Consider the following 9075-nt stretch of genomic DNA (forward strand, 5'->3'; position numbering starts at 1 on the left):
ATCCGGAGGGCGGTGATGTCACTCTGTATAATATATCTTATATCTGGAGAGCGGTGATGTCACTCCTGTATAATATATCTTATATCTGGAGGGCGGTGATGTCACTCCTGTATAATATATCTTATATCTGGAGGGCAGTGATGTCACTCTGTATAATATATCTTATATCTGGAGAGCGGTGATGTCACTCTGTATGATATATCTTATATCTGGAGAGCGGTGATGTCACTCCTGTATAATATATCTTATATCTGGAGGGCGGTGATGTCACTCCTGTATAATATATCTTATATCTGGAGAGCGGTGATGTCACTCCTGTATAATATATCTTATATCCGGAGGGCGGTGATGTCACTCTGTATAATATATCTTATATCTGGAGAGCGGTGATGTCACTCCTGTATAATATATCTTATATCTGGAGGGCGGTGATGTCACTCCTGTATAATATATCTTATATCTGGAGGGCGGTGATGTCACTCTGTATAATATATCTTATATCTGGAGGGCGGTGATGTCACTCTGTATAATATATCTTATATCTGGAGGGCGGTGATGTCACTCTGTATGATATATCTTATATCTGGAGAGCGGTGATGTCACTCCTGTATAATATATCTTATATCTGGAGAGCGGTGATGTCACTCCTGTATAATATATCTTATATCCGGAGGGCGGTGATGTCACTCTGTATAATATATCTTATATCTGGAGAGCGGTGATGTCACTTTGTATAATATATCTTATATCTGGAGAGCGGTGATGTCACTCTTGTATAATATATCTTATATCTGGAGGGCGGTGATGTCACTCCTGTATAATATATCTTATATCTGGAGGGCGGTGATGTCACTCTGTATAATATATCTTATATCTGGAGGGCGGTGATGTCACTCCTGTATAATATATCTTATATCTGGAGGGCGGCGATGTCACTCCTGTATAATATATCTTATATCTGGAGGGCGGTGATGTCACTCTGTATAATATATCTTATATCCGGAGGGCGGTGATGTCACTCTGTATAATATATCTTATATCTGGAGGGCGGTGATGTCACTCCTGTATAATATATCTTATATCTGGAGGGCGGTGATGTCACTCTATATAATATATCTTATATCTGGAGGGCGGTGATGTCACTCTATATAATATATCTTATATCTGGAGGGCGGTGATGTCACTCCTGTATAATATATCTTATATCTGGAGGGCGGTGATGTCACTCTGTATAATATATCTTATATCTGGAGGGCGGTGATGTCACTCTGTATAATATATCTTATATCTGGAGGGCGGTGATGTCACTCCTGTATAATATATCTTATATCCGGAGGGCAGTGATGTCACTCCTGTATAATATATCTTATATCTGGAGGGCGGTGATGTCACTCCTGTATAATATATCTTATATCCGGAGGGCGGTGATGTCACTCCTGTATGATATATCTTATATCTGGAGGGCGGTGATGTCACTCCTGTATAATATATCTTATATCTGGAGGGCGGTGATGTCACTCTGTATAATATATCTTATATCCGGAGGGCGGTGATGTCACTCCTGTATAATATATCTTATATCTGGAGGGCGGTGATGTCACTCTGTATAATATATCTTATATCTGGAGGGCGGTGATGTCATTCCTGTATAATATATCTTATATCCGGAGGGCGGTGATGTCACTCCTGTATAATATATCTTATATCTGGAGGGCGGTGATGTCACTCTGTATAATATATCTTATATCTGGAGGGCGGTGATGTCACTCCTGTATAATATATCTTATATCTGGAGGGCGGTGATGTCACTCTGTATAATATATCTTATATCTGGAGGGCGGTGATGTCACTCTGTATAATATATCTTATATCTGGAGGGCGGTGATGTCACTCTGTATAATATATCTTATATCTGGAGGGCGGTGATGTCACTCTGTATAATATATCTTATATCTGGAGGGCGGTGATGTCACTCTGTATAATATATCTTATATCTGGAGGGCGGTGATGTCACTCTGTATAATATATCTTATATCCGGAGGGCGGTGATGTCACTCTGTATAATATATCTTATATCCGGAGGGCGGTGATGTCACTCCTGTATAATATATCTTATATCCGGAGGGCGGTGATGTCACTCCTGTATACCTCATATCGGCAGTGTACAGCAGGGACTGTAGTTGTGATGCTGTTTGCACAGTCGGATGTTCCTTGTTCTCCAGCGGTTGGATGCGGCAGTATGTGTCGCAGTGTCGCAGTGTCGCAGTGTCGCAGTGGCGCAGTATATCGCAGTATCCAGGCCGATTGAGTTGTATAAATATTATAATGGTTCGGTCAGGAAGGATTGTACACAAAGTCACATTCCAGGGCTCACACAATCCTGTGCTCTATGGGGGTTACATGGGCTGCACTCAGGATTCCAGTTCTCATGGCGGAAAGCAGCTGTTCTCTATTACATGATGTTTATCGCCTCCAGAATGCCTTGTTGTTATAAAGACAGAAAATGCAGCCAAGACCTCTGTACACCGAGATGTGGTTCCTTCACTCCAAAACAATCCATGGATACTTCTTCAGTTTTGGATGGGGTGGGGAAGTAATAGCCCCCCAGTCAGGTTTTATATTCCAGTCTGTTCTCAGGCACTTTCAGTCCTGGTGCCAAAATTGTCAAAATTAGCCTCAAATGTATTCATAAAGACTGCCTAGGTTGGGGGTCAGCAACAGATCGATCACAATCTACCTGTCTATGGCAGCCATGTAATGGTTGATACTGACCAACAAGCGGCCCCGTCACAAGTGCTTGCACCTGATTGGAGCAGGAATAGGCATTGCAGAGCCATGGGAAGTTCTAGACTTCTAGCTGTGGGGAGACCTTGGGAGGACTTCCCCAACCTTGCTGGATGCCGCTGCATCTGAAATCAGTGAGTTTCACAAATGGATGGGAGAATTCGTACTTTGGGCAATTTTATATTAGGGGAGTAGATGTTTGTACTGAAAGGGGGTGTATTTGTGCTTGTGTTACTTACTCCTCCTGACCTCTGCACTGTATGCTGCATACTACTGACCTCTGCACTGAGTGTTACATACTACTGACACCTCCACTGTATATTACATACTACTGACCTCTGCACTGTATGCTGCATACTACTGACCTCTGCACTGAGTGTTACATACTGCTAGACTCTCCACTCTGTATTACATACTACTGACCTCTGCACTGTATATTACATACTACTGACCTCTGCACTGTGTATTACATACTACTGACACCTCCACTGTATATTACATACTACTGACCTCTGCACTGTATGCTGCATACTACTGACCTCTGCACTGAGTGTTACATACTGCTAGCCTCTCCACTCTGTATTACATACTACTGAACTCTGCACTGTGTATTACATACTACTGACACCTCCACTGTATATTACATACTACTGACCTCTGCACTGTGTATTACGTACTGCTGACACCTCCACTGTATATTACATACTACTGACCTCTGCACTGTGTATTACATACTACTGACCTCTGCACTGTGTATTACATACTACTGACACCTCCACTGTATATTACATACTACTGACCTCTGCACTCTGTATTACATACTACTGACCTCTGCACTGAGTGTTACATACTGCTAGCCTCTCCACTCTGTATTACATACTACTGACCTCTGCACTGTGTATTACATACGGCTGACACCTCCACTGTATATTACGTACAGTATATTACATATATTACGTACGACTTCTGCACTGTGCATTACATACTTCTGACCTGTGGACTGTGTGTTACATACTACTGACCTCTACAGTCTGTGTTACATACTACTGACCTCTGCACTGTGTGTTACATACTGCTGACACCTCCACTGTATATTACATACTACTGACTTCTGCACTGTGCATTACATACTTCTGACCTGTGGATTGTGTGTTACATACTTCTGACCTGTGGACTGTGTGTTACATACTACTGACCTCTACAGTCTGTGTTACATACTACTGACCTCTGCACTGTGTGTTACATACTACTGACACCTCCACTGTATATTACATACTACTGACTTCTGCACTGTGCATTATATACTTCTGACCTGTGGACTGTGTGTTACATACTACTGGCCTCTCCACTCTTCATTAGTTAATGCTAATCCCTGCTACTATTGACCTCTGCACTTTGACTTACTTACTACGGACGCCTGCACTGTGTGTTTCATACTACTGACCTTTGGGTTCCTGTGTGTATTGCACTTGCACCCTTTACTCTGTATTACATAATACTGGTCCTCTATATTCTATGTTACTTTCTCCTGACCCCTGCAACTACATTACATACTACTGACCCCTACATTCTACAATACTTACTCCTCACCCCTGCACTCTGGATTACATATGGGCAGCTAAATGGTTAGCACTTCCAACTGGCAGTACTAGGGTTGTCAGTATCCCAACCATAGCACCACCTGCCTGGAGTTTGAATGTTCTCCCTGTGCCTGCGTGGGGTTTCCTCTGGGTACTCTGGTTTCCTAACACACACCAAAGATATGCCGGTAGGTTAATTGTCTCCTGTCTAAATTTATTTATTTCAGGTACTTATATAGCCCTGTCAATTTACGCCACGCTTTACATATATATTGTACATTCACATCAGTCCCTAACCCTCAAGGGGCGTACAATCTAAGATCCCTAACCCTCAAGGGGCGTACAATCTAAGGTCCCTAACTCACATTCATACATACACATACTAGGGACAATTTAGACAGGATCCAATCCACCTACCAGCATGTCTTAGGAGTGTGGGAGGAAACCGGAGTACCTGGAGGAAGCTCACGCAGGCACAGGGAAGACATGCAAACTCCAGGCAGGTGGTGCTGTGGTTGGGACACAAACCGGCGACCCGAGTACTGCCAGGCGGAAGTGCTAACCATTTAGCCACTGTGCTGCCCTTAGCCCTAGTATGTGTATGTATGAATGTGAGTTAGGGACCTTAGATTGTACGCTCCTCGGGGGCGGGGACTGATGTGAATGTACAATATATATGTAAAGCGCTGTGTAAATTGATGGCGCTATATAAATAAATGAATAAAATAAATAAACATACTACTGACCCCCAAACTCTACGTTACTGCTGTTCCCTACGTTCTCCATTACATACTCCTGTGTGTTACTCACTGCTGACCCCTAAGTTCTGTGTTACTTACTCCTGACCTCTGCCCTTAGTGTTATATACTCCTGACCTCTGTGTTATATACTCCCGACCTCTGACCTTAGTGTTATATACTCCTGACCTCTGACCTTAGTGTTATATACTCCTGACCTCTGATATATACTCCTGCCCTCTGCCCTTAGTGTTATATACTCCTGACCTCTGACCTTAGTGTTATATACTCCTGACCTCTGACCTTAGTGTTATATACTCCTGACCTCTGACCTTAGTGTTACTTACCCTGGAGAGGATGGTGATGAGAGAGAAGGAGATATATAACAATAGGGAGAGGAGGGGGACAGTGATAATGAGGTTATATAATGATGGGAGATATAATAAAGGAGGATACAGAGATAATGGAGCAGCTGAAGCTCCATGCAGAGGTGGGATCAGAAGGTCTGTACACTGTACACTGGTGTGATGGGAAGCATTGGGATAGTCCTGACTGGTATGATGTGCTGGGCTGTATCCAGGGAATATAAGGTGACTGATGAGAGGATGGGGTACACAGGAAGATGGGGTAGACAGAGGGGATGCAGTGCAGGAGGATGGGGTACACAGGAAGATGGGGTAGACAGGAAGATGGGGTAGACAGAGGGGATGCGGTGCAGGAGGATGGGGTACACAGGAAGATGGGGTAGACAGAGGGGATGCAGTGCAGGAGGATGGGGTACACAGGAAGATGGGGTAGACAGAGGGGATGCGGTGCAGGAGGATGGGGTACACAGGAAGATGGGGTACACAGGAAGATGGGGTACACAGGAAGATGGGGTAGACAGAGGGGATGCGGTGCAGGAGGATGGGGTACACAGGAAGATGGGGTAAACAGAGGGGATGCGGTGCAGGAGGATGGGGTACACAGGAAGATGGGGTACACAGGAAGATGGGATAGACAGAGGGGATGCAGTGCAGGAGGATGGGGTACACAGGAAGATGGGGTAGACAGAGGGGATGCGGTGCAGGAGGATGGGGTACACAGGAAGATGGGGTACACAGGAAGATGGGGTAGACAGAGGGGATGCGGTGCAGGAGGATGGGGTACACAGGAAGATGGGGTAGACAGAGGGGATGTGGTGCAGGAGGATGGGGTACACAGGAAGATGGGGTACACAGGAAGATGGGGTAGACAGAGGGGATGCAGTGCAGGAGAATGGGGTACAGAGGGTTGATGGAAGACAGGAGGATGGGGCAGATAAGAGGATGGAGTACAGGGGGATGGGTTAGACAGGAGGATGGCGTATAGGAGGATGGGGTAGACAGTAAGATGGGGTATAAATGAGAGGATGGGGTAGACAGGGGGATGGGATAGACAGAAGGATGGAGTACAAGAGGATGGGGTAGACAGGAGGATTGGATAAACAGGAGGATGAAGTAGACAGAAAGGGATGGGGTAGACAAGAGGATGGGGTATACAGGGGGAGTGGATATATAGGAGGATGGGAAAGACAGGAGGATGGGAAAGACAGGAGGATGAAGCACAGGGGGTTAGGATAGAGGGGGATGGGGTACAAAGAGGATGGGGTAGATAAAAGATGGGGTAGAGGAGGAAGGGGGGTAGATAGAGGAAGGGGTACAGAAGGATGGTGCAAAAAATGAGGCAGATGAAAGATGGGGTAGAGGAGGATGGAGGATGGGTACAGGAGGAGGGGGTGAATAGAAGGGTATAGGGTACATGAGGATGGGGTAGATGGAGGAGGGGGTAGAAAGGAGGGGATTGGTTACAGGAGTATGGGGTAGATGGAGGAGGGGGTAGATGGAGTGCTGGGTATACAGGAGGATGGGGTAGATGGAGTGCTGGGTATACAGGAGGATGGGGTAGATGGAGTGCTGGGTATACAGGAGGATGGGGTAGATGGAGTACGGAGTAGACAGATGAGGGGGTAGATAGGAGGGGATGTGGTAGATCTATCATGAATGCTGCTGCAGACTCATCCACCTTACTAACCGTTCCATATCTGCCACCCAGCGGTGTATTTAGGTTTCGTGCTGCTCTAGGCAACACAAACATCAGCCCCCCTCACCCGCAGAGAGAGCCTGAAACTGACCAATACCACCACCCCCTTCCCCCCCCCCCCCCCCCCCCGTAGAGAGAGCCTGACATTGGCCAACAACACCCCTGCCCCCCCCCCCCGCCTACCCACCCAAGAGACCCTTCCTCTAACACTCATCACCCCTGCCTTCCTGGCAAGAGAAAGACACTCACCTTCACAGCTCTGGACATCCCTGGGAACTAGAGTCGGTCTCTACATACACCATTAAGCAGCCCGCAGCCTCTCTCAGATCCTACCTGGTCCCCGTGCCGCATGTGTACCCTTTTCTGTCCCTTCTTCCAGGAACGGTGCTGCCCCCCTGAAAAGTGCCGCCCTAGGCAAATGCCTTGTTTGCCTTGTGGTAAATACACCCCTGCTGCCACCCCTCTCTGCCAATCCCTCCACTGGTCTCCATTCAGTGTCCTCCACCCCTCTCTGCCAATCCCTCCACTAGCCTCCACTCAGTGTCCTCCATCCCTCTCTGCCAATCCCTCCACTGGCCTCCATTCATTGTCCTCCACCCCTCTCTGCCAATCCCTCCACTGGCCTCCATTCAGTGTCCTCCACCCCCCTCTGCCAATCCCTCCACTGGTCTCCACTCAGTGTCCTCCATCCCTCTCTGCCAATCCCTCCACTGGCCTCCATTCAGTGTCCTCCATCCCTCTCTTCCAATCCCTCCACTGGCCTCCATTCAGTGGTACAGGGGGATGGAGTAGATGGAGGAGGGTGTACATGAGGAAGGGGTACAGGGGAAAAAGTAGATGGGGAGGCAGGGGGATGGAGTAGATGGAGGAGGGGGTACAGGGGGATGGAATAGATGAAGGAGGGGATACAGGGGTTTGGAGTAGATGGAGAATGGGGTATATATGAGAGGTTGGGGTAGCTGGAGGAGGGGGTACAGGGGAATAAAATAGCTGAAGAAGGGGGGTACAGGGGGATGGGGTAGATGGAGAAGGGGGTACAGGGAGATGGAGTAGATGGAGAAGAGGGTATATAGGAGAGGATGGGGTAGATGAAGAAGAGGGTACAGGAGGATGGGGTAGATGGAGGGGGTAAAGCAGGATGGAGTACATAGAGAAGGGGGTACAGCGGGATGGGGTAGATAGAGGAGGGGGTACAGCGGGATGGGGTAGATAGAGGAGGGGGTACAGCGGGATGGGGTAGATAGAGGAGGGGGTACAGCGAAATGGGGTAGATGGAGGAGAGGGTATATAGGAGAGGATGGAGTAGATGGAGGAGGGGTACAGGGGGATGGGGTAGTTGGAGGAGGGGTATATAGGAGAGGATGGGGTATATAGGAGAGGATGGAGTAGATGGAGGAGGGGTACAGGGGGATGGGGTAGTTGAAGGAGGGGTATATAGGAGAGGATGGAGTACAGAGGGGATGGGGTAGATGGAGGAGAGGGTACAGGGGGATGGGGTAGTTGGAGGAGGGGTATATAGGAGAGGATGGGGTATATAGGAGAGGATGGAGTAGATGGAGGAGGGGTACAGGGGGATGGGGTAGTTGAAGGAGGGGTATATAGTAGAGGAGAGGGTATATAGGAGAGGATGGAGTTTATAGGAGATGAAGGAGTACAGGGGGGGGGGGGTAGATGCAGGAGGGGTATATAGTAGAGGATGGGGTATATAGGAGAGGATGGAGTAGATGGAGGAGGGGTACAGGGGGGTGGGGTAGTTGGGGGATGGGGTACAGGGGGGGGGGTAGATGGAGGAGAGGGTATATAGGAGAGGAGAGGGTATATAGGAGAGGATGGAGTAGATGGAGGAGGGGTACAGGGGGTGGGGTAGTTGGGGGATGGGGTACAGGGGGGGGGTAGATGGAGGAGAGGGTATA

The sequence above is a fragment of the Staurois parvus genome, unplaced genomic scaffold, assembly GCF_062004578.1.
Source record: "Staurois parvus isolate SC_StPar_1 unplaced genomic scaffold, SC_StPar_1.0 ptg002937l, whole genome shotgun sequence".
NCBI lineage: Eukaryota > Metazoa > Chordata > Amphibia > Anura > Ranidae > Staurois > Staurois parvus.